Below are 9181 nucleotides of genomic sequence, written 5' to 3' on the forward strand. Positions count from 1 at the left end.
CCACGGCCCTCAGCCACACTGCTGGCCGTGGGGCAAAGGCCTGAGGCTTGGGGGTGAGACAGCATGTCAGACGTGGCAACGTTGGGGGGAGCGGAAGGGAGAGGGAGGACAAGAGGCAAATAACCCTAAACAAACCCCTTTTTATACCCTTTATTTCAAAACAGACATTAGGTCCTGTCTTTCCTGCTCTCAAGGATTTTATTTTTTTTCAACTGAACGTTGCTGCAACTGCTGCTGATGTGGTAAAGTAGGCGAGGCCAGCAGCACACCCCCATTTGGAGTTGACCTCACCTGGTTTGCCTTCCAGTGAGGCTGAAGCTGCTCAGCTTCATGGCTTTTTACCTTGGGATCGGTCAGAAACTTTACCCCGAGGTAAAAAAAAATGCACCTCTTTCTTTGCATAGTGAAGGCAAGGCCTTGCTCTGCCTCAGCCATCTCTCTCGGTAATTGGAATTTCAGCAAGTACCTGCCCCTAAGATGAATGTTGTGCGGCATTCCCAGGCACGCCCCACCTCAAACACTGGCCTGATCTTCCTCCAGGCCCCAACACAGAATCAACAGCCTTTTCCTGCCTGGAGCAACGTGCGCTGGCTTCAGAGGAAGGCTACCCACTCCGCGTGAGCTACTGATTCATGCCGCTCTCCCATCAGCAAGCAGGGAGATGTCTGTCCCACCTCAGGGACTTGGGTGCGAGTAGTTATCTGGGCGAAATTCGTGCTTGGAAAGAAGGTCTTTTTCTTTCTCCACTGGCCCCGTTCATGAAGATTTATATGACCGATTTATAAACTCTTCTTAATTGTAGAGATAATGTATTTAAAACATATGGGCTTCCCGTAGCACTGCGCGAGCTTTGAATGCTGTCTGCCTCTTGCCCTGTCTACGTTCACAGAAGGTACTCGTGCATATGGAAACAATCAGGCTACCCAAAAGACAACACACTTGATACTGCTAATTACACGGAGTAAATGCCGCTGGGACTATAACCGGTCTCTAGATCTGAGTCAGTGTTTTGCTGCTGAGCTAAAGAAGAAAGTCCATTATGTGCACTCGTATTATAGCCAGCTAAGTCCCTGCTGTACATACTGCTGATTTCTGTACATGCTACATGGCAGAGAGCCAAGGAATTGTAGCACAAACAGGATTTTATAACCAGTGTTATTTAAGGATGGGCAAACTGTGAAGCTCCAAAAGTTAATGATTCTAGCGCACTTCCAATTAATTTTTATTGTCAAGCTGTATTTCAGGGTACTAAAGACCTCTTGCGATGACAAGAAGGAGTGTGTGGGAACAGGCGGGAATACAGTATGCATTGTTATTCTCTCTGATTTATAGATCAGTGAATAACCTATCTGGATACTAAGTTACTTCTCTCCTCTCATGTTAGACGGAATTCATCTCTGTGTTGAGCTCCCCCCAGAAAAGGCATTTTAGCAACATAAGTACAGTATCAGGCATCATATTGCACAAATAGTACATTTGAGCCCCTGCACAAAATTAAATATTACCCTTTCTGCACTAAGTATGTCTGTAATACTTGTGTTGTTAAGACAATCTTACAATAGCCTGATAAAGAAATCACTGCATGGAGTTAGAAGTATTAACTACATCTTAATGACTTACAGAAGGAACTTCTGACAGGATACTGCTTTATAAAACATGAGTTCGTACTGAAGTCTACATGCCATAAGTTTCAAAGTCTGGATTAAAGCAGGCTGTGTATGAGTAATCAAAGTGATGAAGCCTGGCCTCATATGATGAGAATCAGGTTTACCACCTCAGCTCCCTCCCAGTCCCTCTGAAACCATAGGCCAGAGCTGTGTCTTGGCTAACTGGCAGCACTGTCTGGCAGCTGGATTTTGTCTGTCTTTCTTCTTGCAGAGGACATGAATTTGGGCTTCTACCCAGACACTGGCTGAATTAGGGGGACATGCTATGTTTGAGACTCTTTAAGAGTTGACTGTGATTGGACAGCAGATTTGAAAGGGATTACAGGAAGACTGAGGGACAGAGCAATTGCATAAACCTAATTTCCTTAGGAAACCTAAGGAAGGAAAAAACCTCTAATCCAAACCAAAACACACACTTTGGAAAGTATTGGTAGAGTTGGGCCACAGTCAGGCATCCTGCTCTAGCTTGCAGCTGAGCGAGGTGGCTGCTCGGGTCGGCTCATTCTCCGCTGCCCCAGGTTACTGCTTCATCGGCTGTGCTGATTCAGCTGTTTGTTTAGCTGCCCTTTAAGCCAGTTCTGTGAAATGATCCACTTAAAAGAAAAGATGTGCTTTTCAGGGAGGATGTATAGTGTTGGTTTTTTTTTAACCCAAAGGTCCTTAAAAAAATCTTTAGAGCTCAGCTACACAAACGCTTGATTTGGTGTCATGGGACAGCAGATATAAGTGTTTCTGTGGGTGTGTGAGGGATGAGAGGGAGCTATACCATGGGGCTCTGCTTCAGTCTGAACAGATGTATGTCCATAACGTGAGATGGCAAAAACAGTGTAACATCTGTTCTGGTGTTCCTTCTCAAGTCCACCAAGACCATAAAGCGACCTTACACCTGCCTCTGCACTGTATGCACCTACTGGATGGTCACCCTGTGGTCAGCTGCCATCCTCACCACAGGCTACCCACTGTAGAAGTTTCTTCCTTCCAAACCCATGAGTTTTGACAGACCTAGCCTACACTGATTTTTGCCAGTTAAGCTATATCATACCAATTTGAGAATTTAAATAATGGCAAAGCTATGCCCACACCATTTAAAATGTTAGCCAAGCCTAATGCATTAGCACCAGGCTCATCTCCGTGTGAAACCTGGCACATGACAAGCCAGAGTATGAACTTCTTGGACACTGTCACTCTGCACTTAGGCCATAGATGTTCCTGTAGGCTGTGGCAAAAGTTACCGTCTCCAGCTCCTCCCTAGTGCTGGAGGCTCCTGCTGCTTCAGATCCAGAGATTAGGCTGCGGGGTGACCACTTCCCATTTTGCATTGGGTGGCAGCTTATAACATTGAAATACTAGGCCTCTGCTAACCTACCTCATTCAGACAGAAAAAATGTGAGAAGTGTTCGAGCACAGTCAGGAAAGCAGACCCGAAGGGATGGCAACCACAGGCTGGGAGGTTAGCCTCTTCCACCAGCACCTTAGCTTGGGAGGATGTGCGTCTGCAGCCCAGCCCTCTTTGTGGACATTGTTAGATTATCTCTAGACAGTTTATTGCAGAGAGACCTGCTGCTTATTTCTAGCACGAGACCGCACAGCTCCTCCTTTGGGCTAGCATCGTGCTCCAGTTAATGGGGGCAGCTACTCAGATCGCCGGTGTCTGCTTAAAATGGGTAGACATAATCTTTATGTATGCTAAGTGGGAAGTAGCTCACCCCTCCTTTGAAACGCAGGTAAGATACTTGATTGCTGATTGCAAATGAAGAGCATCTTCATGGGGAATTTTTCTGCTGAAACCAGAGTAAAACTTTACCCTTGGCTTTCTTCTTACTACCTCCTGAGTCACCGCATCCTCTTGTCACTATCACCTTTCAGTTTAGAAAGTGGCAACTATCTACAGTATGCAGCAGCAAGTGAGAAATGGGTCTCTCTGTGTTTGTGGGGAAGAGATGAATTTACGGAGGGCTTAAAATTTGCTCTTTGAAAGCAGCCAACACCAAAGGGTCCACCTGGGGAGAATGTTTCTGGCGTGCTGCAATTTTATGTTGCTTCCCTATGTTTCTTGTGGAGACAAGCCCCAAGGAATCTGAAGACTTGGCTTATTTTCCTGATCCTGCAACAGATTTCCTGTCTAGCCCAGCCACAGGCAAGTCCTTTAGGTTCACATTTTCAAGCATGGGCTTTAATTTTAGCCCTGTAGCTTGAGATACTCAGAATCTGTCTTGCACATCTATTATTCACTTACAGCTCTACCCAAAATTAACAGAAGCTGCCTGTGCACAGAAGTCCACTGAAAATTAGATGCTACTTAGAAAAAACATGGCCAGCTCTGTCTTACTCGGCTTGCTCATATGTTCAGTGGAGATAACACCTGTCCAGCTGGGGAGATATCAGGTTAAATTAAGTGATGTTTGTAAAGCATGTGAAGCTTTTTTTTTTTTTTTTTTGGTAGCATTATTTGCAAATGTAAAGGAGAAAAGCTCTTTGAGCATTGTTTCTCTTGTTTTGGTCTTTTTATGGATTCAAATAAGGATAAACATTACCCCCTTCATTAGCAAGCTCAGCTAAATGTTGCATGCCCAAAAAGAATTTGGTTTTGCTTGGAAGGATTAAGGCACGAGATTTTTGGTTCCTCTCACTTGTTTATGAGAACGAATTTGCTAGACATAAATCACTGCAGGTCAGAACATTGCTGTTCCCTTAGCACAAGGTAAGAGAGCACAGAATCACTCTTTAATGTTGTGCAATTGGACAGGATTTGGCTTGTCCCAATTTTATGTTTGGAGAACTCAGGCTGCCCTTTGTGCCTGATGTTTTACCTCTTTTTCTCTTGAAGGTCCAGTGGAGAAATCTCACTAGGCACATTTGCATCGCTCACTCACTGCCTGTTCTTTGTCTCTGTTCAGTGTTTTGCTGAAATTAAGGTATAGCTTCCTTCTCTTTTGCTCTCTGTGGGATTTACCAGTGTTTCACCAGGCTGCAGTCTGACGAACTCTTCAAGCTGGCACTGATGCTGAAAGAAGCAGCTGTATTGTCTTTATACTTGTTCCCTTGTATCTAGTCCAAAGTGCATGTGGCTGTAAGGTGGACCAGAGCAGCGAAGTAATCTGGCTCAGAAAATAACCGTTTCTGGTTTTTAATCAGCTTAATTTTGTGCAGTTCAGTTTCACAACACAGCTGAGCAGCAGGGCAAGAGCAGGAGTTGCAGAGGGAGGGATTCAAGGCCCAATCCTTCAGGTGGCCTTGACTGGTGGTGTTTGAAGGAAAACAGTCTTACTATTTGCCACCCTGTGCCTATTCATCTCACTTAGTGCCACTATCGCTTGGTGGCGGGGGGCGGTGGCAATGAGTTAATGTTACTCAGTAGCCAGCAAGCAATGGGGATAGAGACCCATATTGTGCCTTTCTGATCCCAAGGCTATCCCCCTCCCCCTTTTCATTCTTTGGTTTACTCAGCAGAGCTACCCTGATTCACATAAGCTAACAATCTGTTTGAGAAGAAACAATTAGGCCCACAGAAGTTGTTGACATCTTATTTTCATTTTTTTCAATGGCATAACGGGTACCCCGGTCCAGCTTCTCCTTTTGTATTCTCCATCCCAGGCATTCCTCCCAGATGCAAAGACCCTGTGAGGATGGGAACAGAACAGTGGCCCTCCCAAATATTTTGAACCAAGAGGCTGCTAATGACACTTAGCATTTCTCACAGACCATGACGTGGCTGCTGAGCAGGCTATTAATTGAAAACACTGTGCATTTCACTGCCCAAACCAGGCAGGCTCCCCGGGTCAGCTGCAGGCTGCTTCCTGTGCCCTCTGAGCCCACAGTGCTGGCAGTTGCTGGGACGAGCTGTAGAGCCTGGGGAGGATGGACTGTGATTGCAGGAGGCCATAAGAACAGCTCAGCTGTCTTTTCCAGGAACTCAAGTGCATGCTCCCTGCTTCTTCTTTCTCTGTGGTCTTTCAGAGTTCAGCTTAAATCAGATCCTGAAAACAGCATCCTGCTGCAGAAGAGCCAATGGTCCTAGAAACAGGCTCCTACTATAAAAAAATCCTACAGGAGCCAGATGCCCCAGACCCTGACAAAGATTGATCAAGTGGCTGGTTGTATCACCTTTCACTTTGCTTTGGCAAGGGGGGAAGCACAGAATGATGGAAAGTTTTCAGGTGGAGTTGTATTTAAGTTTGTTTTGTTTTAAGAGCTGCAGATGGGAGTCATTCTACACAATGCAGTGCCAGTAGAGAGACGGAAAAAAAAGGACTATAGGTATTGAGAAGCAGTCATTCCTGAATGCAGTGTGCTACAGATTTATGCTTTGTGAGAGGTTGGGTTAGATCATCACCGTGGAAAGGAAATCTATTAAATGTGTCTGCTGGAGGTACAGGAGGCTCTGCGACATGTCTCCCGGGGCAGGGTGAATCTTTGGGCAGAGATCCGCTTTGGAGATGGGACGGGAGAGAGAGAGAGATGCTCGTCTGCGCTGCCAGGCTTTGCAGAACCGCTATGCTAACTCTTTCTGCAGCTGAGGCCGGGGTGCTCCTTCATTGGCGGGCCGGACCCTTTCCGATCTGCACGGTCAGCTCCGATGCTCCTTACAGCACCGCTCAGGGTCGTTCCTGAGGTAACTCGCTGCCGTTTCAAGGGCCATTCAGGCCGGCCGGGTGCTGCGGCAGGTGCTTCCGTGCTGCGGCACCCGGCCAGGGCTCCGTCAGGCCGCTCTGAGGGCTCCGAGCGGGCCCCGGGTGGACCCCGGGTGGGCCCCGGGCGGGCCCCGGGCGGGCTCCGAGCGGGCTCCGGGCGGGCTCCGGGCGGCCGGGTTCCTGCGGGCCGCCAGAGGGTGCTGCGCCGTGCGCGGCCGCCGGGCGTGAGGAGGCCGGGCCGCCGCCGCCGCTCTCCCCTCCCCGCCCCGCCGCGGCCCGCTGGCCCCCGCTGCAAGCCTGCCCTCGGGGTGTTGCTGGTCTCGGCCTGGCCGGGCCGCTGGAGCCCTCTCGGTCGGGTGCGCCTCGGCCGGCCGTGAGGAAAAGCGCTTGTGGCGGTGTCGCCTCGCAAGGGGAGAAACATCGACGCGGAAGATGAGGCGGTTGTGGCACCTCAGGGATGTGCGTGTCGGAAGCAACATCCGAGGGGAGCCCGTCTGGCTGCTGGGAAGGATCAGTTCCTTAACTTTGCACCCCCCGGCAGAGTCGCCAGACATCATTTAACAGAGGTTTAAGAGAAAACCAGAGAGAGCATCAGCCTGGGAATCACAGCCCTTTGCATACTTCCTGCCCTCTGCAGCGTTTGGCCATCCTGCCTCGCCCCATCGGCTGCACGCTGTGCGTGGTGCCTGGTGTCCCACTGGCCTGGGGTTGTTGCACAAACATTCCTTACAAAGACATCTCTTGGCACAAAGACCCTGGGAGCAGGATCCTAGGTTGAAATGAAACCTTCTTGGAATAAGTAAATACCAGGGGTTTATTTCCTATTAAGCTAGCAGGGAGTTTGTTCATTTTGCCGCAGTTTGCAGTGTCCGACAGATACGGGTGGATACTTCGTGTCTTCCTTCCTCTTTATATTTCCAGTCTGGGAACAGCAAAAAGTTAGTGAAAGTGTAACATCTGTGAGAGAGAGAGAGAGAGAGAGGGAGAGAGAGAAAAGGATGAGGCGGGCTGGCCAGGCAGCCAGCCTCAGGAGATGGTAACACAGAAGAGCTATTCATTCTGAAAGCCAGTTGCTCCTCGCCCTGCTAGATTATAAATTGGACACCTTATTAAGAGCTGATCCTCCAGCAGCCCCACCCGGGGCTGTGCTCATGCTCTAAACCAGTGGAACGTAATCCTATTTCACTATTGATGCCTGTTACTGGATAAGCACATGTGCAAGCAGGGCAGAGGATACTAGGCAGAAAGAAGCGGCACCTTGGCTGTTTGCTGAATTGTCAGTTCAAGGAAAGAAGATAAAGAGTTTTGGGAGAGAGTGGGGAGGAAGTTGGTTTGCACTAGAATTTGGGTGCTTCTATGATGATGCTAGCTGCCTTACAAATAATTAAACCAGCATATTTTTTTTCTTGTTTTCTCAGTTGTAACTTAAAAATGCTGACTCACTGGCACGCTGTGCCAACCCAAATGTGGCTGCTGGGATCAACCGCTGGAAGAGCCTGACGAGATATAACCCCAGCATGGCATAGGCTTCAAGTGGGCCTCCTTGGTGATTCTGTTTCTCTTCTGATGGTTTGCTTGGCCACTTATTTCTTGTCAGAGTAGCTGAAAGGTCTCGACAGATTAGGCAGACACCAAGCTGAACAGTTGTGGTGAAAATTTCATGGGAACATAAGTTTAACAAATTCAGCAGTTTTATCATCCTTGGCAAGACTTCAAAGCTTTTTGACCTTCATGCACCTTTCAGTCATTTGGAAAGTTTTCCGACTGGCATTTGAAATGCACAAAGTTATTGCCAGTTGTTGTCAGAAGTAAATATCCGACATGTATTCTTCAGGGCTTACTTTTGTGCTGAAGAAAACAGGATGGAGTATTATAAACCTGTTTTAGTGTCTCTGAACAGTATCCCTGCTCATACATACATGTTTTTCCTTCCAGGCAAAACCAGCTGGGGCATTCAGACAATGCTGGATGCATCATGAGGATTCTGTGTCATCAGAACATTTATTCTGAATATTGTGTAGATTCACGGCTGGTTGATTCCCGTATTGAGGTGCCTCTGTTTTACTTTCCTTGGCAGGCAATTTAAACTTAGATATATTGCAACAGAGTAGTGGTCAGGAAATTCAAAAGTAACATGGAACTGCAACCTTAAAACAAGGCCCCTTCCCTGTGTAGCAGTGAGTTCTGGACATAGATTCAGGTGTATTTCAATGATATCTTCTAGACTTTTTGACTTGTTTTGCATCTCATATAATTGAAAAACAGCTTTTGTGTTTGTTTTAGGAGGAAATATATTTCTTTCAGATCTGATTATCATTAGTGACTCATTTGTAATTTGAAAATGTTTGTGTGATTCTGTCCAGGTTCGGGGTCCCTGACTGTCACTGCTGTGCTGGAAAGCAATGACTCCTCAGATGTTCCTGGATACCTTTATGTATCTGTCTCCAACTACTTTACGAGCTCATGAAAATGAACACAAGGCATCTTCAACATTTCTCTCTTCTCCTCTACTATTTTTTACATAGGGCACTTTTTCAAATAACTGTTTCCTAGTAAAACAGTGCCTCTGAATTCATGCTGTGTGTGTATGTCTGTCTGTGTATGTGATTCCATGTGCCCTACCTCTGCACCTCCCCAAAAGCGTGGGCCTGTTGGTCAGTTAATTTGTCAAAAGAATACAGATCTGAAAGTGAAGTTCCTGTAAGGTTAAAAGAGAGAGGCCGATGGGTGTGCGAGAGAGCCTGTTTGTGCTAAAAGCATCATGGTGCTGTCAGCTCAGCTCACCTTTTATCAGGCGCTGGAGAACTCCCACTGGAGTGTGCCCTTGGAAATCAGACTTCACCCTCTCTGTCAGTCATGAACTGCTTGTTCATACTGGTGGTT

At 47.3% G+C, this 9181-nt stretch overlaps 1 long non-coding RNA gene across 1 annotated transcript; it reads left to right on the forward strand.

Moving 5' to 3' along the window:
- The first annotated feature begins 6580 nt into the window (after window positions 1-6580).
- Window positions 6581-8872, forward strand: LOC142053916 (uncharacterized). The gene is made up of 3 exons (XR_012659369.1): window positions 6581-7844; window positions 8234-8348; window positions 8662-8872. It is a non-coding gene; the product is annotated as an uncharacterized LOC142053916 (long non-coding RNA).
- The last annotated feature ends 309 nt before the right edge of the window (window positions 8873-9181 follow it).

The sequence above is a fragment of the Phalacrocorax aristotelis genome, chromosome 2 (genome assembly GCF_949628215.1).
Source record: "Phalacrocorax aristotelis chromosome 2, bGulAri2.1, whole genome shotgun sequence".
In the NCBI taxonomy this organism is placed as follows: Eukaryota; Metazoa; Chordata; class Aves; order Suliformes; family Phalacrocoracidae; genus Phalacrocorax; species Phalacrocorax aristotelis.